At 34.1% G+C, this 24,122-nt stretch overlaps 1 protein-coding gene across 5 annotated transcripts in view; it reads left to right on the top strand.

The window, feature by feature from the left end:
• Nucleotides 1-24,122, top strand: part of RBMS3 (RNA binding motif single stranded interacting protein 3) — a 1,191,227-nt gene that overhangs the window by 1,101,027 nt on the left and 66,078 nt on the right. The gene's annotated exons all lie outside the window — the stretch shown is intronic.

Below are 24,122 nucleotides of genomic sequence, written 5' to 3'. Positions count from 1 at the left end.
TCTTAAAATAATTTCTGGAAAAGAGCAAACACTCAATAAATTATTATTATTTAATTATATTAGTAGACTTCTCATTATGCTTTAAATTATCCCAGTTTTATCAAATGAGTGTTATAAGCAGAAAGTCGAAAATAAGCAACTTCGTTGAGAATCATCTATTTCTACCACATTCATAGTGCTAATTACCTTACTTTGCTAATGAGTTTGGTGGAGAGAAACTCTGTGGCTATAAACAAGACAAATTGCTTACATTGGTACTTATTTCACTTACTTTCTAAACATTCAATACCTAAAACTTAAAAAAAATGCCCATTAAGAATCTCCTTTTTTCAGTAACTGGAGACTACTTTACAAACAAATTCAAGGTGTCAAAATCTATGTCTCAAATATATTGCCCATAATTCCAATTTGCTTGCAACTTTTCTTCTCTATCACATTTTCTCTTTCCTCACTTTATGATAATTTCATGCATGAGGTTTCATTGTACAGGAATATACCTCCCCATCACCAAGCATGTACACTGACTCCTGAGTTGGAGCTGGGTGTATTGCCTAGGCTAGAAGGCCTTCAGGTTCTCTCTCAGGCTTGACTTAAAGGGCTCTAATGTCTCAATCTGGTTTGTATCTGAAAACAGTGCTTCTGTAAAGTTCTAAAGTAGAGCACAATGTCTTTGATCTCTTTGCTAGGGAGGATGAATGGGTAAACTGGAGAGGCAACAATTGGTAAGAGAGAAATGAAATGGCACAGAGAATGAAAGGGAACAGTAAAGGCATGAAAGAAGAACAGAAAACATAAGCATGTAATTTCTAGAGTTTGCCATTTAAGTTTGTTTCTTTGTACATTTAATGTTCTAAGTAACGTGCTTCTAGATTTAGAAAAAAAAATACTCTGGGAAGAAAGGATAGATGTCTCTGCATGGATTATAATTCTGGTGTTTTGGAAAGAAAAGAGATTTCTGTTACTGGACCCTGGGAACTTATTGGATCTCCTGGAAAGCTGTCAAACCCCATGTAGGGAAGCAAGAGCATTTCTGTTTGCCTTTTGTTATCGTTCACCTGAATAGACTCTGAGAAGACAGCACTGTTTGACTCAATAAGGAATTCCCTTTTTGCTGAGAAGAAGTAAAAATGCTGACTTTGTCAATGTAGTTGGTTATGTGTTTCTGCTTCTCAACACAGACGTCTGTACTGCATGCTGAAATCTCACCATTGCACTGACAGAATTTTAATAGTTGATGGATTGCACCAAATACCTACTCTACAGAGCAGTATGTTACATTGCAATGTCATATGAATACACAGTTGAAATTGCTGTGTTCCAATACATTGGATATTTTGTTACATCTGTATTACTGACAAGGAGAAAAGATGGTAGTTTTCAAGAGGAAGCAGAGTTCCACTTTCTTAAACTTTATTTAAGCTCATTTGAAGGATAAATCTTCTGTTCTTGATATGGTTAGTGTTATATCATCTCAAGGAGAAAGGTCAGCTTTCATTTTGACTTAATTACAAATTGGTTATCTAATTACAGTATTCTAAGAAATGCAAGATGCCCTTATTGAATCAATACATGATTTGTTGCCATGGCAACAAATGGCAAAAAAGTTGCAAGCAAATAAAAAATTATAATTGTTATAATTAATAAACCCTGAGTTTTCAGCTAAAGAGCAAATATAAACTGCTTCTCTACAACCAGGCTGTTTAAGAAGCCCCAGAATACCTAATTTGGTCATTCTTTCCCCTTAAACATGTAAGGCCTAAGGCCTAGTTTTAGAGTTGTGTCCTTCAAATTTGTAGGTGTGTGTTTCGAGAGGGCATTATCACCAAATTTGCCCTAATTACTGTAGAAAATAGTCCTGGCTTTCCTATTGTTAAGTATAACTTCGAAATTTTACGGTAATTTTTCAAATATAATCTCAGCAACTTTAGCAAAATAACTTTACACAATGAAATGCAATGCTTATAATTCAAAAGAAGTAAATAGAGTATAAAAGATTTTCCACCTAGGATCCCTTCATTCATCATTTCCATTCTCCGGAAATAAACATTGTAAACAAAATCAGATATTTCTATCCAGTCAATTTTATTGCATATGAAAGTATATATCTGCATGTGTGTAAATGTGTATTTTTAGTATAGAAACAATATTACTCTACAAATATTGTATTACAATTTGCTTTATTTTTCCTCAATAATAAAATGTTCTGGATGTCAATAAATATGAGTCACATATAGATCTATATCAATTTTGATAACAGCTCCATTATCACTATTGTATAAATGCACCAAAAGGTGTACTTTCTTGAAAACTCAAGACGATAATATTATGCCCTAGTGAGAAGACATCTGTCAGATAAGTCGCTGACACAAAAGATATTTACATTTTAAAATTTGATATACATTGTTGTCAAATTGCCTTTTAGATAGCAGTTTTTCTTTCTCCATAACCTCAATTAAAAGCAGGTAATCTCAAGTTTTAAATGTTTTGTTAACATGGTAAATATCTCACTCATATTTTATTTTCATTTCTGAATCCTATGAGTTGAGTTGATTTTCACATGTTTATTGACTGATTTTGTTTTCTTTATCTCTGAACTTCAAGCTGGTTTGCTTTGCTTAGTTTTCTTTTGAGGTATTGATCTTTTCTTATTTATGAGAGATCCTATTACAGTTAGTAAGTTTATTGTGTCATAGATAATTTAAATATTATCTCAGTTTACTTTAAATTTTAATTGTATATTTGTCATGCAGATTTTTGGTATTTATGTATTCAAATGTATCAGTCTTTTTTTTAGAACAAGGGTCAGCAAACTTTTTCTGTAAAAAGCCAAACAGTAAATATTTTCTGTTTTGTGAGCTATATGGTCTGTGTCACACCTACTCAATTCTAAGGTTTATTGTGAAAGCATCCATAGACAATACATAATGAATGGGTGTGCCTTGAGTTCCAATAAAACTTTATTTACAGAAATAGGTATGGCCACATTTGACTCACAGGCTATATTTTGACAACCCCAGCTTTAGAGCATCTGTGTTCCATGCAAAATACCTTAATCACTATACATTTAAAATGCCATATGTTTTCTTACTGTGCTTATAGTAAATTTTGTTTAAAAATGTTGTTACCTTTGAAGTTTATTTTATAGCATGAGATGAGATTAAGATTCAAAGTTTCGTTTGTTTGATTTTTTTTTTTCCCCAAAAGTGGAACCAATTGCCATAACAAATTTTACCAAAGAAGCCCTCTATATTTCCTCCTCTGGCATTAATTTTATGCCAATATTTATCACATAATAAAATCTTTTTATCTTCTTGTCTGTTTTCCAAATGCTCTTCTGTCCTGCTTCTCTATTTCTTCTGAGCATTGCTCTATTTTGACTACTATAACTTACAGTACCTCAATCAGGAGTGTCCAATATTTTGGCTTCCCTGGGCCACATTGTAAGAAAAATTGTCTTAGGCCACATATAAAATACACTAAAACTAATGATAGCTGATGAGCTAAAATAAATAAATAAATCTTATAATATTTTAAGAAAGATCGTGAATTTGTGTGGCGTCACATTCAAAGCCATTGTGGGCTGCAGGCAGCCAGTGGGCCGCATGTTGGGGAAACTTGCCTTATAAACTGATAGGAAATGTCCACAATTAGGAAATGTCCACAATATTTTTTTTATTGTTTCTCAAAAATTTTTCTAGCCATTTTACATTTTCAGATGAACTTTAATGCATTGTATGAAGTTAAAAATGTACTAAAATTTCAAATTATATATTGACTTATGGGAAATTTAAGAATATGACATATTTACAACATTGAATTTTTCTATACAAGAAAAAGAACTTTTCGTCTACCCAGGAATTCTTTTACGTATTTTGGATCACTTAATAGAGTATCAGGTTTCCTCCATGTATGTTCTATATATTGCTTAATGTTTTCTTTGGCATCTTAGTATTTTTGTTATTATATGTCTTAGTTTTTTGCTGTGGCTATAACAAAATAACACAGACTGTCTAATTTATAAAGAAAATAAGTTTATATAGCTCACAATTCTGAAAGATGGAAAGTCCAAGAGCTTGATGTAGGCAGCTGGTGAGGGCCATCTTGTTATTTCATAACATGGCAGAAGACATCACCTGGCAAGAAGGCAAAAACAAGAGAGCCAGAAAGAGCTTCCTTTTGTAACAAAGCTATTCCCATGAATCTAATTCCATGGCAACATTAATCCATTCATGAGGACATAGCTGACATTAATCCATTCATGAGGACACAACACTTATTTCTAATGTGTAAGTTTTCTAACACATGAAATAAATATTCTTCAGCATTGTTTAATTATAACAATTTTATTATATTTTCTCATTGATCACTTTGGTGTATAAAAATGTTTATACTAATTTTATTCACCTAATTTTAAAAATCTATGAATTGTTCAAAAGTATTGCTGAAATTTAGAATATATACCTAAGTTAAAATATGCATATAAAATACCCATTTCCTCTTACCCAAAGATTACTACAGTTAATATCTAATGTTACGTTTCCAGATGTTTTTCTGTATTTATATCAATATCTACCAACTTATCTACATCTACAAACACACATGCACACAATATACCCATTATATATATCACATGTATATGTATATACCATTTACCAAAATGATATCAGTCAAATGACATCACACAATATGTGCTATTTTCAGCGAATATTTTCCATTTTTCCTGGTTGAGAGATTTTTTATCATCTCTAATCAAATTTTCCCAATTGAGCACAAATGTTATTTACACTGGTTTACCCAATCCAGGAAGCAATCAGTGACCACATATTATATTTGGTTATTGGGTCATTTAAGACTCTTTTAATCTGGCAGTCTTTTTTCCTCTCCTGTTCATGGTTAGCTGCCCTGCCATGTATCCCACTCTTGCAAAATGTTTGGTTAATTCTTCATGATGCTGTTTAGCCTTTTCTTCTATCTCATATATGAAACAATTTTTATAACCAGCTATCTTTCTGAATTCTCTCGTTGTTTTCAATCGAATATTAAATTCATTCTCAGCTTTTCCAGGTCATCAAAAATAATATAATTTTCCACCTGATTTTAAATCCTTGTATTTCATAATTCATTTTCTGGCCAAATGGCTGTGGAATGTATCCTTTGACTTATTTCTTATCATAATGGAAATGCCACTATGAATTATTTTTTAATTCAGGTATAGATGTTGAACTTAATCAAAGTTTTTTGAAACTATTGATATTATTTTCCTTTCGCCAATTTTATTGTATTAATATATTTGTAATTAATTGTATTATAATTTTTAATATTTTCCTAAGGTAGAATCATTTTGCCATCAACTCCATTTGGTTATGATATATCCCTCTTAAAAATATACTTCTGGATTATACTTGTTAATAGTTTATTATCTTGGCATCAGTTTTTATTAATAAAGTTAGTAAGCTATTTTTGTCAGGTTTGAATATTCAATTAACAAAGGCTTCATAGAGTTAATTTGGAATAATTCTTTTTTCTCTAATTACACAAAATTTTAAGTAGCTTGAAAACATCTCTTTTTGAAGATTATAAAATCTTTATATGCAAGACTATCTTAGTTTTGGGGAAGAGATGCATTTATTTTACCAAATCCAGTTTAAAAAATAATCTATTACTCCAGTCAGACATGTTCTCAGGAGGCTAAAACTTTATAATCTATTTAAGAATTCGTTAAGTTTGGCCTGGTGCGGTGACTCAAGCCTGTAACCCCAGCAGGTGGAGAGGCCAAGGCAGGCAGATTGCTTGAACTCAAGAGTTTGAGACCAGCCTGGGCAACATGGCAAAACCTTGTCTCTACAAAAAATACAAAAAATTAGCCAGGCATGGAGGTGCATGCCTATAGTCCCAGCTACTTGGGAAGCTGAGATGGGAGGATTGTTTGAGGCCAGAAGCTCAAGGCTACAGTAAGCAAAGATCACACCACTGTACTCTAGCCTGAGCAACAGAACAAGACCCTGTCTCAAAAAAAAAAAAAAAAAAAAAAGAATTTGTTAATACCATGTATGATCATGATCATGAAGAACTCTGATTGTTGCATAGTTGATAGTCACGTTGCTGAATGATCAATTGGATTGTGAAATGCCATGGTCTTAACAAAATTAGCATTATCTTTTGCTCCATGACTAGTTGTTGATTTAGATCATAGGCCATATAGTTCTGAAGTTATATGTAGTACAAGTAAAAATAATCAGTTGCCAACTGCCTAATGAGGAATTTTTAGGTATGAGGAAGTTGTAAATCAATAGTTTGTAATTTTTAAGAATGTATAGAGTTTTTAATGCCCTTCATTGTCATAAAACTTGAGGAATATTTTCGTCACATGCTCATTTGATTCAGTCTTTCTTTCCCTTAGCCCTTAGCTGTACCAGTCATTGACTCCTCATCTTATAAAACTGAGAAACTTGGGTTCAATGAAAAAAATCAATAAATAATAAAAACAAATATTTTTGAGCATCAAATATGTGTATGATATTTTTCTAGATATTGTTGAAAATGGAGGAGAGAAAATAAGAAGTAATTTGCCCTCAAGACTTGCAATATAATTGTAGAAAAACATTATATGCTCAAGATAATTTAATTGAAAAGGTACAGTTGAAAATTTGTCAAAATTTTAGTGATTATATAACCTTAAAAATGAAGAGGCCTCTGTGAACAGTTAAGGACAGGGAAGAACAATGACATAAACACGACCTTAAAGGATGGGTGATGTTTGTGGGGCTAAAATGAAAAAAGGAGGATATTTTAAGTGAAAATAATACAGAAAAAATATGGGAGGAGAGTCTCAAGTTATTTCAAAGGGGACTACAGGGGGAGGCAAATAGCCTGCCTTAAGTGAAATATTTATATTAGAGAACGAGAGAAATATTTGGTTGGAAAGTTAAATTGCTACGTATTGAAGTACAGCTTTCATGCAGTCAAATCTGGCAGACTTTCCTACACATATTTTATTAGCTTGACAATCCCAGTACTATTGTTTAGAATTTAAGCTTACTTTGAAAAATGTAAAACAAAAAGAGTAAGTTACGTCACTGATGTGTGCGTAAAAGTAATAATATGTACTGGAGTAATGTATGAATCAATTATAAATAGAAAAAAATAAATTCTGCTACATTATGAAATACCATTGTGCAAAGTCTTTGTATATAAAGTCATTTTATATTCCTAAATAATTTTGGAGGTAATGTTTATCTTCCATGTAGAGTTCCTGAAAGCTTCCTGCTGTCTGAGATCCCTGCCTCCTAAGCACAGGAGTGTCTAGGGGCAGTGGTAAGTCTAGAATCTTTTGAAATTCAAAAATATGCTTTAATACATTTTTAAAATTCTCAGATATGGTGGTTGGAAGCTGCCAGGTGCTAGGCACCAACACGTCTCCAGAGTACATAGGGATGCATCTATTAATAGATGGCCACTGTTTCTATATCCAGTAACATACAAATTGTCCCAGCTGAAGTATTCTAGCTCTGTTACTATGGGAGTATGTGGGTGCACTTGTGTGGTATGTGTGCATGTGGCCTATCTTTCTGCATGTGGTTTTATGTTATTTTACTAACAACCTTTAAAATGAAAGAATAGATCAAGATATAATGTATTACTTTTTAGAACGGCAGGCACAGCATTCTGGACATGACACAACTGACAGCTGCTAAGAAGCAAAATTTCAATCATACATGACCTCTAATGTGTCCTTGGATAGTATTTAGAATTTCTTCATTACTTCATCATTAGTAAAGCAGAGTATCACAGCTTTGCCAGTTCCTTCGTAAAGATGTAGATGACATTACTTCCTTAATAGCTATTTAACATATTAAGTATAATTCAAATAGAAATAATGTTAAATATCCAATCTATTAAATTCTTATTTCCTAAAGAAAGAAAATATGCAGCTAAAATAAAGTCCTTGTCAGACTTTCTAGAAAACAGCAAGTTACCAGGGCAACACAATCATATAGAGGCAGAGTAAATCATTTATTGTATAAATGTTACCAGGGTAACAGAAACTACTAGCGGAAATCACTGAAGGATTTAGGATGAGAGCACAGATAGTCCATGGAACTATTTGTTCTTTCATAGCACATTGGAACAAAATGTCCGAACATATTTAAAACTTTTAACAGTTATGTGAAGTATTTGGGTATTCATTAAACAGATGATCATAAATGGGTTCAAATATTGAGAGTATTCTCAAATATCAAAAGATATTATTTTTGATTTCTTACTGCTCAGTATGTCATTGGGATACTTTATTTTACTCTGAATTTTGACTTTGCTAGATTAGTTCTAGAGAACCTAGTTATTTCTACCTAGGTGCTGTGTCTGTAATTTAGGATCATGGTTAATGGTGTTGATTAGCTTGAGGCTTGAGTTTTATAGGTCAACCAATTAGGGTATACGAGGGAGGGAAGTAATTAATGCAGAGAAAGGGAAAAACTATACATATACATATATATGTATATGTATATGTATGTAATTTTCATGTGTGTGTTTGTGTACGGCATGTATGGATTAATCAGGTTTGCTTAAAGAATTATGCAGTTTAGAGTTATATTTTTCAAAATGATAACACAAATACAAGTAAAGTGCCTTTAAACTTTTCTACTGCCTAAGAAGAAACTTAACAAAGATAGGAATTAAATTTACAGTTTTCTCCCTGTTTTAGAACAATTGGTTTCCCTCCCAATAAGACTCTCTGTCAGAAAACAAATAATTCTAATGTGTTCATCTATGGTTATCAATTAAAGTATGTGCAAAGTCTATAAGCAGTAAAGAGGAGGAAGTTACTCACTGTGGAGGGAGTAGAGGAATAAGAACAAGGCTTCACAGAGGAGGTAACCCCTGAACTTGGTTTTGAAAAATAAAGAGGAGTTTTTTAGACCAACAAGTGTTGGGTGTCAGGCAGGAAGGTTGCTCTGAGCAAAGTGAACAGTAGACTGTAGGCAGGGTTTTGGTCCTATTCACCATGTGCTGCAGCTGGTGAATATCTAAGAGAAAGCAAGGCATTTTTACAGGCTACCAGTTGCCTCTAACACTGGGGCGTATGCATGACATTTGTGTGCCCTTCAACAGTTCTGCCACAGAAGGTATCACTTAATCATGAATTAGGGCTGTTGTCCTATATTCCATTAAACATGGCATCTTCTCCTAGAGATCCGTTTGCATTTCTTGGCAAAGCCTCCTCACTAATATCCTATGTGCCGTTTCACAAGATCCCCACTCAGAGTTGAGTGAAATATGCAGGGAATGTTATTGATATTACTTGGGTGTCATAAAGTAATCGTTATAGCCTCTGCACAAGGCTAATTAGTTCTAATTATCTGAATACCCCAGGTGAAAGTGAGATTTCTACTCCCCTCAGAACCCCAAGAATGCTTAGTGTCTCATCATTTGACTGTCAACAAATGCTTCATTGCTAAGTTATTCAAACAATAAAGTAAGATGATAGAGACTCTAAGAAAAAATACCAGAACTTATATGTCTACATGAGTTTCTTTTTCCATGTGATGAAATTACTTTAGGAGGCCATTTCCATTGATGCCATCTTAGACTAGGACATTTTAAAAATTTATTCTTTGGGAATAATTTTCAGAGATAATTTATTAATCATACAAGTAAAAAGTTCATCAGGTTATATTCACATGATAGAAAAATAGACAAATACATACATGATAGATAGATGATAGATGATAGATAGATAGATGGATAGATAGATAGATAGATAGATAGATAGATAGATAGATAGATAGATGATAGATAGATAGATAGATAGATAGATAGATAGATAGATAGATAGATAGATAGAATGGGTAGACAGATGATGAATGAATGGATGGAAGGATGGATGTGGGAATGTGGATGGATGGATGGATTGTCAGACAGACAGAATATAGGTAATAGATATCCTGGGACATGCAACTAGTTCTTCTTTCCCAACTACAGTATAATTTTATTATTTGAGAGTTTATTCTATATAGTTCGTAATATTTCTCCCTTTCTATTTTGTTCTAAATAAATATTTGAGAATAGGTTACACTTTATAGACTATTTCTGCTTTGGCGTATATTAAGACACAAGCTTCCAGGTGCTGTTAGACAAGGATACTGACAAAGGTTTCTGAGGAAATTAAAGACGTGCGTCTTCTCTGAAATCAAACCCAACTTATTAGGGAAAATGATGCTAATATTAAATTTGTCTTTGTAAGTTTGATCATTAAATATTGTCATTGCCAATAAGGAGGTTTGTTAAAAACAATTTAGGAAAAGTTCTCTTATGTTCATAATGTGGTATTCTAATTCCTTTTCAGTTGCAGATTTGTTTATATCAGCTGAAACAACTGCGTTATTCAGCGTAATGTCTTAATTGGCAGTTACATCTGTAGAGAGAAACATTTTCTTGTGGACATCTCTTTTATTAGCTCTCAATAAAAGCCAAGCACATGTTAACTTTCAATTTTGTGAAGAAATGTATAGGGCAACTAAATTAATATTCTTCAGGTATGTAAGTTTCTTATAACCTATCTTGATATAAGAATGACTCAGTAAATCCAATTGGCTGATGTGTGGCTTTTTTGATGTTTATTTAGTCTGAGCCAGGATATTATTAAATTTATACCAACTGATTTATAGTATCATGTAGATACAGGCTATTTTACCTCTCATAGAAAAGATGGCAAGATTATTTAGTTTGTGCCAGAATTTTCCTTAATAAATGTCTTCAAAGCTCTCACAGGAGCCCAAGCATGTACACAATTGGGATCTAGTAGTTCTGTGCTGTTGAGTGCTTCAGAGGCAAATTTCATCTAAAATATTGAGGGCAGTCATAAGACCTCTTGGCTATCATCACTAGGTGGCTCATAAAGTGCTCATGACTTTTAGCAGTACTAGGCTCTGATGCACTTGCCAAGATGAATCAGGTGTAAAATGTACTCCGTGGTAGCAAACGGAACTAATAGAATAGAACTATTTGATGTGGACCATGAGAATTTAAAAGTATCTGCATAAATTGATGATTTGGCATCAGATAAAGCTGATATCAAACCATTCTATCTTACAATAATTACTCAATATGTTCAGCTGACTCTGAAATCTGCACTTGAGAAATGACAGAAAAACTATATCATCAGCAAACATCTTGCTGACCTAGAAAGGCAGACAAATAGTTCAGTTGGCATCACACCGTTTATGTATAATATTTTACAAATTAGGGTCGTACTTGTTCCCTTTTATATCACTTAACATAAGTATAATTTCATTGCACATAATTGAGGAGAAATAGTAGAAACAAGCTGAGAAAACTGAAAGCAAATTCCAAGAAAGAGGATTAGTCCTCATCTATGTTAAAAAGAACATTGTGCTCTTGGCTTTATTTTCTTATTTAGCACAGAGAAAATCAAGCTAATTATCAACTTGGGTTCTGAATAATAACCTTAAAACTTCTATTGAGAAGAGAAACCTTTTATCAAAGAGTTATTCCTAGAAGGTTCTTAATCAATACACATTAGAACCATTTCTGCATAACAATGTTGTATATTAAAAATCAATTCTTACTTTCCAATAAAGGCTTTTATCTTCTTTGTCTTGTATCTCTAAGTATTTTCAATCAATACTGAAAAATCATTATGCTTCCAAGTTTGTGTTACATGATACATGTCTAAATACTCAGATTCTGATATCACACTCTAAAATAATCTAACTTTCTGAGATGCATATATGAAATTTATTTCAAGGAAGAGTTTATATTATACATGGCATGAACTGATGAATGATTGATGGATACTACATACACATTACTGTCCATATATGCTGAAAGCTGACCTCCACTATAGATATTATTTAACCAAAAGACTGACATATGCATATAATACAAATGTGTGTTTATATGAGGTTATTCAGAGTTACATTTAAAGACTGTACACTGTTGAGATTTGTGGTATTAATTAGTAAGGAAGAGAATATGGTGGATGCATGGGTCAAAACTGACTCTAGGAAATTTTAGCCTAGGTGGCTAGGTAGAAAGTGGTGTCCTTAAACTGAATTAAGATGTGTAAGAGAAGGCATAAGTTCAGGATCGGGGATATGTAGTTCCTTTTGGGCATGTTGACTTTTCAAGGCCAGATAAAGATTTTCAATATGTACCTCCAAATGCAGGTTAGCCACCCAAGAAGGGTACTAATAGACTTATGAGTCATTTATTCCTGTTGGAGAGAACAGATGAGATTTCTAGCAATTCACTTACTTTATGCAATAGCTAGTATTGTGCATATGATGAGGTTACCTTAAATTTACTAGTCTTATATGTACTAAATTAAATGCTTGCATATGCCCCTTACAAGCAAGATTGTTTAGCAACCCAACTATGCTTTTTCTTATACCTATACTGTTTAATTATGTATTGTATTACATATGTCTTTTTGAATTAATCAAATGTATATGCACTTGATGTTTCCTCTTAGGGAACTGACCACAGTGATAAGTTAAGAAAATAGAGATAGATACTTCAAATTAGAAGAAATCTTAGGAGCCCCCAATGAAGTCTAGCAGTTGATGTAAAGGTTTCAGAAATTGTCCTGTATATCCATGAAAAGCTGTTTCATTTCCATTTTGCATAACATTTCAGGAAACTTTTTGTATTAAATTATATTTCTTCCATAGCCACTAGCCCAGCTAGTGGAAGAACAACAAAATTCGAAAAGCACAGCAACAAGCCTCTGCCTAGTAAAAACTAAGAAAGCAATACACTCCTTTGCCAAGCCTATAAGAAAAATTTAAAAGTCCACTGTTTATTTATCTTGTTGTTTAGATATATCTGTCTCATTGTTAGTCATTGTGAATGCAGAGATTTATAAACCCTACACTATTATCACTGGAGGGTTCCCACTGCTTTTAGAATAGAATGTTCCTAAAAAAAAAATCTGTTTCTTTTACTTTATTGACAAGAATAGATTATTTCAGGCTTTGCTGGATAATCCCATCTTTGGCCTTTGGGGCTTTACACTGTATTTTTCTCTAACATTCTGGTTGATGCTGGTAATGAGAACCACTTTTACTGATCATAGAAGTATGAGCTCAGAGTGACTCACTAATTCCAATGTGTTTCTAATGGCCAAGTTGAAAAAGCTACATAGGGGGATGTGAGAGCTAAATTATTGAAGAACATCATGTTTTCCTGTGGGGTTTTACCATGCCCTGAATATTTTATACATGCTTTTTGTTGGTGTTTTTCTCTCTGTTCTATTTGACATTTTAAAGAGCAGAAGTTTAAAGTAAGTTTCTTAAGAATCCGTAACAGTTTGGCCGTATCTCCAGACAAATGTTTACAAATTGGATTGTGGCTCAAAGATTTAACTTTCCTTCATGTCTTTTTCTAAATACAAAGTTCAAACTGAAGTCGTCAAGAGTGAGGATTCATTGACAGACAATCAGCAGGAGGTCCTTTTAGTGGAATATTACCTGTGATACAAAAGGATTAAACATTTCAAATATAAACCTTTGATCTGTGCTGTCTAATTACTGACATCTGAACCAGTATCAAGGAATTTGTCACTTTTTCACTTTTGTAATTCTAACAAAGAGAAGAAGCAAGAAACTTAATTCTGCACCTGGAACAAACTTCTAATGCAAAAGCATGTAGCTTTAGTCTTTTCTCTTGAGATGGCCTAGGACGTGTTCTCTGTATTTCTGATGTGTAATGATTCAGCAAGGCAGCTCTGTTACTGCAATCGCCCTTGCTTATGAAGTTATGTAGACAGTCCCACGTAAATCACAATGGTCCAACCATTTGGTCATGTCCATTTCTATTACACATGGTCAGACATATGATGAGAAATGTTCTGGCTAACACAATTTCATCTTATAACTGTCCTAGAAAATGAAATAAATTGAAATAAATTGTTACAGCATTGGTTTCCTAGCAGAGCCAAAATTATGCAAGGAGGAAAGCCCTTCTACTTTTCCTCATATCCCTGTACTCTCTCTGATAAATCTTTCTCTCTTTCCCCCTCTCCATTTACTTTTGGTGCTATACAGATTCAATTTATTAGACAATTACTAAATTACCTTATATTATTGCTGAAAGTGTATCTTCTCTTCTTTAATTTGTTAAGTTTAATAATCTCCAGTGAATATCCATTAAAGAGCATATGCTTTTTCCCCCATTTTGAATTGTTAAAAGTCATTAGAACTAGGATTTCGAGCCAATCTGAAATGAGCTAGATATTCCTTGTATTGCTTTTATTAGAAAACTTACTGATTGGCTGTTCAGGGGAAGGACATATTTGTCCTAAAGCAGGCTGTTAATTATCATGAAACTTACTTATTGGCTGTTCAGGGGAAGCACATATTTGTCCCAAAGCAGGCTGTTAATTATCATGTCAGTCTAGCCAATATTGTGATGGAATACTGCAAGTATAGGAGAACCAAAAACATGTGGGTTGTATTTCCAGAAAAATATATGTTATAAGACAATAAGAAACATGTGGATTGTATTTCCAGAAAAAAAATATATGTGTATTTGAAAATTAAAGATTCCTTAGGGGAAGAAAAATTTGTTTTAAATTTTATTAATCTCAAGGTATTTAAAAATCCTCTGAAAGAATTTTAAAGGCTGCAAATTATAATTATCATGTAATTAATTAATTCCTGAAATGTTTTCAGCAGAATCAAGAACATTTCTGTTGCCTAGACCTTGGAAGAATGACAGCAATGAAAAAGTTCATGTTCTTTGCCAGTTTTTTTCCCTTAACACTGAAAATGTTAAATTGCTCTGAAGACTTATTGGAAAAATGAAACCAGAGTCATTCATTCCTCTATTCATTCAACATACATTTTTTGGGTGTCTGCTATGTGCCAGGCACTGCCATTCTGTATTCGGTTAGAATACAAAACCAAACCAAAAAAAGATCCCCTCTTGATGGAATGTATCTTCCAGCAGGGGAAAAATAATTTAAAAACTAAAAATGCAATGGCAAATGATGTTAAATATTTGGAGCCAGATTTTGGTAAAAATAGCAAGCAGGTGTGATTTGTCTTTAAGAACCCCAGCCATTATTTTCAACGTCGTTTCTTCCCACTTGGTGATGTCCTTCCTTCAAGATGCTTAGATGTTCCAAAAGGTCATTCTTTCTCCCTTTTGCTTTTTCATTTAAACAACATTTAAAGAAAACCCACTATGTGCCAGATATGTGCTGCACCATATTCAGAGATTTAATGCAGTATAAACTATGTATAGTCCCTGTCTTTATGAAACTTCCAGTGTATTGGGGAAGAGAGAAATCAAATCAGTATTTTAAGGAATAAGAAATTAAACTGGCCATACATTCTGTTAATCAAAGATTTATGGGACTCTAATCTCATGCGTATGTGTGTTTGTGCATGCATTTGGTGGGATTCTCTTAGAGAGGATCACGGGAGGCAGAAAACAACCGTCAACTCCCACTGAACTAATAGTGGGTGCTTCTCCCAAAACCTCTCCTGAAAAATTTGATCTGGTTATTAGCATCTTGGGGTAAATGAGGTTATCAGTAGACTTAAGTGTGTGCAATATTTTTCCTATTACTTTGTAACAAAACGTTTGTGAACCTTCTAGAAAATTCCCGGCATCAGCAAGAAGTTCATTGGTCTTTTGGGTTTGGAGTCTTCTATGCTTTGGAATAATGTCCTACTTATTCAGGGTACAGAGAAGTCCTTCACTCTGTCTTTTCATGAGGCAATTATATAATATTGTATATACTATCACAAAAGACTAACCTGAATATAATAGCATAATGTATTTATGGATGAAGGAAGTGAAGCTCAGAGAGGTTAATTGACATTACTAATATCACACAAGTTGGTGGCAGAGCTGGGACAGGTATGTTTCAATTCAGTTAACACCAACTCTATTTCATTATATCTGGCTTGGTTTTTTCATTACATTTTGATATTTCAGGTTATATAATTTAACCTAGAGTAAATCAAGTTGGCAGATTAATAAAAAATTATGATTGGATTCTCCTGTATATGAAAGACAAAATATTAGTATGTTATCTATGTCCTTTAATGCCAATTACATTAGCATATGAAGTAAGATATTTTTTAATATTTCAGCAATCCTATCATTATATCTTAAGTGGAAAGGAGTTTTATGATTTAGCTAAAAGCTTTGATTTTGACAGACATGTTCATCCAAATACTATCATAATTTAATTCTTTCTGTCCTAAGGCTAGTTAAAACCTTTGATCTGACAGGCACATGCATCCAAATGTACCATAATTTAATTCTTTTTGTCTCAAAGTTATGTTATGCTAGGTGATATGTCTGAGGTAAATATGCCTTATTTTTAATGTCCATAATCACTGAATAAGACCCACCTTAATATTATAAATACTGTAGCACTATTTCAGGTTATTAAATTAATGACACTGTTTGCACTTTATAAAAAGTAGATTAGATAACTATGAGAAAATTCTATGTAAGTATCTAAAACTATATGCTAACATTCTTTTCAATTTCTACACGTAAGATAGTTTATTATTGCAGCATATAATTAATTTTGAGCATTATACAACATTTTTATTTAATTTTTTAAGATGAGACTTTTTTCCAAAACCCTAAATATTAAGTCTAAAAGATCAAAGAACTCTGAATCAAACCCAAATTGGATAGTTTCTTCTAAAGTAATAATATTTTGTCATTTTCCTTATATTAGATATTATCTACTTGTAAAACTAAAAACAGTTATAAAAACAAGCAAAAAGGATTATCTTTTTTCTTTTTATATATGCTTGAATTATTTTTAAAATGAGAAAACAATTTTTAATAAAGGTGGAATGTTTCCTACTCTATTTTAAAGAGCTTTTCCTAATTAAAATTTAAAACTACTTAGGAAATTTTGCTTATAATCCTGCATTTATGTAATGGCATTGAGAATAATTTGCCAAACACAGACCTTATAATACTACAGAAACAAATCCACTGGGCTTTATCGACCAGCTACTGACTCACTAAATGAAAGAAAAAGATGCGTACCAGACCATTCCCATTGAAAAATAATATGAATATTGAATTATCCATCCATGGCATGGGGGACTACAGCATCTTTTCCAGGAAGTCAGAGATGGACAGGTAAAATAAAGAGCCAGAAAAAGAATTTCTCATAAAAGAAAATAGAGAAATTAAGCTTTCCTGGGGGAGAAATGCAACTGTTCGAGCTGTGGAATTTCAATGCATGCAGACCTCACATCTGTCTCATATATAGGTGTGTATATGCTTGCTTCATGTGAAGTTTGTGAAGTCAATCATTGCTCCATTTGCTAATCCCAGTTTTAAATTTTCTCAGTTGTCCCTCTATATTTTCAGTGTAAATCCTCATCTCTTGGTAATTATAACCAAAACATACATGTGTTTAATAACCTCTCTATCTTGGACAATTTTTGTTTTAATACTTGGGATGCCTTCATGGTGTAGGCCTAGGGAATCCTGCCTTGAACTACATTCAAGGGGCAGGAATTGTAGCTGCGGGTTCCATTTCCCTGTAAAATTATGCAGCCCTGGCTGCATAATGCTGTCGCTGCCTGAGGCGGCTGCTTCTGCTGCTTTCAGCATTGTACATTGTCAGCTTTTCTGTCACTTCATTCACAAACTTTGCTCCCACATTGTTCACCTAATGATCTCTTTGCTTCTTCCTACACCCAGATTTTAAGGAAAATAATTATGAAATAATTTGGTAGATATAATATGATTTTAGAGTATTAACTCCAGAACTCTTTAGAAAAGCCAGTTGTTCCATTATTGATCTCTCTAATTTTTTTTTTAATATACTTAGGGAAAAATTGTCCCATGACTATTTACTGGAGGTCTGACTCAAGGGAAAGGTCATGCATGGCAGTAATAAGAAGCAAGATTCTCATAGACCTGCTGAAAATTAGCCACATGGGGTTATAATCAAACCAGATCAAGAAAGGTGACTGAGACCAAATAAAATGAAATGTGAATTGTCATTCACTTTTGCTGATAAGGTTTGAAATTTGAAATTGACCAGCAGATTTCCTACTCCTCTTGTGTCTATAAACTGAAAAGCTGAGAAGCTCATTTATTCTTTGACTACTAGAAATTTTGTAGTATGAGTAAATTGGAAAGTATGATTACTGTTCTTCACAATGAGTGTTTAAAAGAATGCCAAACTAAGCACTGCATTTTATTGTTGTTTTCCAAAGCCATAGGTAAATAAAAATAGTTTTGTGTTTTTCTGAAATTTTTGCACACTACTACTTTCATCCGAAAAACAATATCCTTAATAGATGATTTAACCATCTGAGTTCACACCATAGCTGTATCACTAGGATGGGGTGAAACCATCATTTCATATTTGGATATATCCTTGGAATATAATTTTTTTTATTATTATACTTTAGGTTTTAGGGTACATGTGCACAATGTGCAGGTTTGTTACATATGTATCCATGTGCCATGTTGTTTTGCTGCACCCATTAACTCGTCATTTAGCATTAGGTATATCTCCTAATGCTGGAATATAATTTTTTTTAACTTTGACAACTAATTTCCTGATTCATTAAGGCCCCCAATGAATATACATAAAGTAGTTAAGTACCTCAGATAGGCCGGTCACGGTGGCTGACTCCTGTAATCCCAGCACTTTGGGAGGCCGAGGCAGGCGGATCACGAGGTCAGGAGATCGAGACCATCCTGGCTAACACGGTGAAACCCCATCTCTACTAAAAATACAAAAAATTAGCCGGGTGTGGTGGCACTCAGTCTCAAAAACAAAAAACCTCAGATATGATTAAAAACCAATGAAGTTTTATTATTTTTAATTAAGTTTGAATTGTGTACATTTGGGGGTGCTGTGTAAAAAATACATTTTAAAAGGAAGGTCTTACACCGAGGCCATTGGATATTAATATTTGTTGGGTCTAGCCTATGAAGAAATCATGCAATTGTAATTTGACTTTTTGTTTTGGTTTGTTGTTATTGTTGTTGTTGTTGTTTTGAGATGGAATTTCACTCTTGTTGCCCAGGCTGGAGTGCAGTGGCGTGATCTCGGCTCACTGTAACCTCTGCCTCCCGGGTTCAAGTGATTCTCCTGCCTCAGCCTGCCAAGTAGCTGGGATTACAGGTGCCCGCCACCACACCCGGCTAATTTTGTATTTTTAGTAGAGATGGGGTTTCTCCATGTTGGCCAGGCTGGTCAGGAACTCCTGATTTCAAGTGATCTGCCTGCCTCAGCCTCCCAAATTGCTGGAATTACAGACATCGAGCCGCCGCACCTGGTTTAGTTTTTTTTAACCCTTTATAAAATACCCACTATAGTCAGAATAGCCACTCAGAATATGTGAGTTAGCTGAATTTGCTATCCCATTGTCATGCAAATGCTAAAAGCTATCAACTGACAGACTGTTTGGTGGGGGGGTTGGGGGGGTAGGAGTGCAGGAAAAATTGTCAGGAGGAATGACACAATAAAATATTACCAGTCAATTAACCAGTGAGTTGACAACTGGCATTGATCAGAGCTAAGGAGAAAGAGGGCTGTCCATAATGAGCTGTGATTAACAACAGGAATTACCGAAATGTAATCATAGCCAACTCTTCAGAGATGAGCCATCCATGCCTTGAGACTTCAGGGTCTCAATAAAGATAAAGGTATTTTTGTTCTTGATTACTGAGATAACAATTGAGCCATGTTTTTAGATGCAATCTGGTGGGTCTACAAGTCTTCATCATATTTTAGAGCTATTTCCTTCCTACAGTATGTTTTTCAGCTTGATACTCGGTGATCTCAGGCTTATTCCTGGGGACCCAGAGCCTCCTGCTGAAGCAAAACATCCAGGCTTGCTCAACATAGACAGTCCCTTCACTTAAACAGTGGGAGATGCAAGTCTTGTGGCTCAACTGTGACTCTAGGAGTTGAGTGGTAGTAGCATCACCCAGCAAAAATTTTAGACTAAAAAAAGACAGAAAATGACATGGCATCTCCAGTGATGTTACCTTTTGTGGAAAATTGTGATCTCCTTGATTACTTTATATTGCATTTTTGAAACTTACTCTATTATAGCTTGTCAAAGTTATTTAACTGTAAGCTAACTCTAATTTATTTCACAGCAAGATATAACAGAAACTCAGCATTCATGAATGGATGAATTAATGAATATTCTTTATTCTAAACACTGTACAGTACCAAAATATCTTTTAAAAAGTTATGAAGGCTCTAACATTGCAGACGGTTTGGCATATATACTATAATTTGAGTACCCCCCTCAGTATTTCAGGTTGACACAATTCTTACTGCTAAAAGTATTGCTTTATCAATTTCAAGCCAGCTAAGATAGACTTCTTTAAAAACAGATCAATTTTTGTTTCTAAAAATATATCCTAATATCAGGGTTTTATTCTACTACAGAGAATTCACATTGATTGTCTATCCACTTAAAACAGTATAGTTATAGTCTTTTCACAGTATTTCAAAGAGTTGGATAAGCTGGTGGTGTAAACATTTCCTCGTGGGAGCTGTATACAATGAAAAGAAAATAAATGATTGATGCATACTCAAACTAATTGAAGTGGTACTGAGTCAACCAGATGTTTCCACCTGAATCATGCCCACAGATGCTATTGCTTCATTATTCCTTAATTTAGGGATTACCTCCATTGGCTAACTCGATGACATGTGAGGGTTTCAAATAAGATTGCCTCTCTCTTGTAACATACATCATAGAGAAAGCTTGTTTAGAGACAGCCTACCTCCTGCCCTGAACATGTTTTCAAGGAAGTGATCAGGGCTGTTTGTTTTTCTTGCTGTTGGATGTGGTCTTCAGTGAAGTCACAGGAATGGAATGAGAGTGGCCACAGTTGACAATGGAGCTATTTCCACAGCTGGCTGCAAAGAGTGGGCAGTCCATCACAGATAAACTAGCACATGGGGATAGATGATATAAAACATCTGTCACAATAGGGATAAGCAAAAACAACGTGCCTTTGAAGATTGTGTTTTAATGATGAGGTGGGGGGGTTCTGTCTCTATAATAGGAATGAAAGATGTGCTGTTGGTAGGCAGATGGCTTCAGGCTTGCTCTTGCATGAAATAAAGCAAAAGTATATGTTAAAAATCTCTGACAGTTGTCAAATCGCCTGATTTTGCTGACCATTCATTTCCTTGCCTATCCCATGTATAATCTATGAGAAAAGGAAGGGAGTGCTAGGAAAAAATAATGGCAGACAAAAAAAAAACTGGTTCTGAATAATTTTCTCTTGGATAACTTGAATACATCAGTATAATTTTAACTAGAGGCTGAGAGGTCAGAAAACGTGTTTTTGCAATAAGTTTCTTTAATGTGTTTGCATCCCCATGTTATTTTTTTACAGAAGTTTTGTAAGGTAATATAAAAATGCTATGTCACCAAGGCCACATAATGATAAATATTTCAAATGTGAATACCAGTTAGGAGACATAAAGTCCTATTTGTTCTTGTTAAAGGAGCAGTGAGGAAAAATAAAGACATCTTAGTAAACTATTTTTGATGTGATTATAATAGTTTGGTTTCCCACCCCATCTGCCTTTGAAAATAAATTAAAAACAATAAAATTCACATACACTTTTATTTCATATAGTTGCCATAGAAAAAGAAATCTTTGCAACAGATAAACTGATTGCAAATAAATGCTGAATATTCTTGCACAATACAATTCTTTATATACCCTGTTACATGACCAAAGGGTACCACTGTCACTGCTGTCCCACAAACCGTTTCACTCTGCTCTGGTAAGGAAATGGTTGCCATTGCTGCACACTTTGAAATTTTGCTACTTTTGCCACCAACCCACCGGAAAAATGGATGTCACATTCCTTGCTCATTTATTATTTTAATCTGTCTTTCAACTCTAATTCCCTTGCAGGTGCTTTTGATTAGCAGAAGTCACAGATCTATATCTAGCAGCAAAAGGGTGTAGGAAATGTTTTTAGAAGGGTTTTCTTTTCTTTTTTCTTTTTTTTTTTTTCAATTCTACATTGAAGAGGTAGGATTCACATTGGGGGAAACTAATGACATCTGAAGAGAGTATTAAAAAATAAATTTCTACATCCATGAATGGCAGAGGTACACCACAAGAAGTAACTGGATTGGTCAAAATAAGAGATCTTAAAGAAAGAGCAGTGCCAGGCATGGTGGCTTACGCCTGTAATCCCAGCACTTTGGGAGGCCAGGGGGGCGGATCACCTGAGGTCGGGAGTTCAAGACCATCCTGATCAACTTGGAAAAACTCCATCTCTACTAAAAATGCAAAATTAGCCGGGCGTGGTGGCGCATGCCTGTAATCCCATCTACTCAGGAGGCTGAGGCAGGAGAATTGCTTGAACCTGGGAGGCGGAGGGTGCAGTGAGCCAAGATCACATCATTGCATTCCAGCCTCGGCAACAAGAGCGAAACTCCATCTCAGGAAAAAAAGAAAAAAAGAGAGAGAGAAAGAGAGAGAGAGAGAGAACAGATTTAAAGGAACTTATGATGTCGTTCTGAGAAGACTTGACTCCTGACTGAGTTGTTATGACTGATGAGGGAGAAGGAAACCATCAAGATGACTTAGCAGTTTCTTTGTTATTCTGAGAATCGAGCAGAGAAGAAAGAATACTCTGAGAATGAAAGAGGAAGACAGCACTCAGAGCGGGACATAGTAGTTTTGAGGTACATGGGATTCAGTCAGTAGCTGGAAATTTGGATCATGAATTCAGAAGAAACACCAAGGCAAGAAAGAGTTTTTTAAAACTTTAATTTTTAAACTCATTGTAGCACTTTTGATTAATCAAGTCTTAACAAGCGGGAATATTTTGGAATTTTACTTCTAACACCTTATTTTTATGGTATGTATATTGAGCTAACCAAAATATTTCGCTGCTGTCTCTTACTATTTTACATGGCATATACCATCTCTTCTAATGCTTGGCTGTCATAGCTAATTCTAACTCGCTGGTTAAGCAGATGACGTTATTTGGAAAGAACGGAGGTTTCAGTGTGGAGGTTGCCATGAAAATATGTCATAGGAAAAGAAAGGGAATTTTTTTGTTAAAGGAGATTTTATGGGTAAAGGCAGAAATCCTATGCAGATGACTGAGGAACTATACTAAATATCACTGGCTGGAATTTTAACAAGGAGTTATATTAATATTACTAATATTATTCCAAGCTATCTGGCTCTCAAGCAAGAACAAACAAAGGACTTAACAAAATGATTGAGAGTCAAACCAAGAATCTTTTTAGAAGCAGTGTAATAGAAAATTCACTCAGAGCCCTGACAGACCAAATGCAGAGCTAAGCTTTCCAAAGTTTATCGTGAATATAACTCACCTGGGGCAGGCTCTAATTTAGTGGGGCTGGGGTTGACCTAAGATTCTGTACTAAGCTCCCTGATGATAGTATCCAGTCCCAGGCCATAATTTGAGAAACAAGGTAGTAGAGTTTAAGAACATTCTATTAAACTAAAAAAAAGTTAAAATTAATCATACAGTATTACTGCTTAGGAGAAATGGCAATAAAATCTAAGTGGAATAAAACATGTAACTAAGTTTCTTGCACAAATCCTGAAACAAATAGGACACTGAAGGATAACAAGATAAAGCTGTCTTTTATCTCATCTGGACAGTTTTAAATATGTTAATTGAAATCTTGAAGGCCTCAGAATGTAACTTGTTTGGATGCTAATATATAAGTTTTAACTTTAGAATATGTCTGTTACACCAGGACATATTTTATCTCAGCATTAGACTACAGAACATGCCATCAATAGGGTATATACTGAGTTTGAAGCATGTTAGCAATCATAATACTAATAGAAAGTGTGCTTTAAAAGGAGTAAATTCGTTTAATAGGGTCGTGACTTCACACCTGTATCCTTAGATCTAGTTAAGTTTCCAGCCCTAACCAGGCAAATTCCTAAAAATATCTTAAAGGAGAAAAGAAATATTCTCTGAGGGACCACAGAATAAAGTGCTTTTTGTAGCAAATTACAGGACAAGGAATAGCTACTTTCCTAGTAATAGCCAAAAATTAAGGTGCCTTGTGACATATTTAGGCAACTTGCACTATAAACAATGGCCAGAA

This window comes from Hylobates moloch, unplaced genomic scaffold (genome assembly GCF_009828535.3).
Source record: "Hylobates moloch isolate HMO894 unplaced genomic scaffold, HMol_V3 SCAFFOLD_8, whole genome shotgun sequence".
Lineage (NCBI taxonomy): Eukaryota > Metazoa > Chordata > Mammalia > Primates > Hylobatidae > Hylobates > Hylobates moloch.
This window is presented reverse-complemented; position numbering and strand designations above follow the sequence as displayed.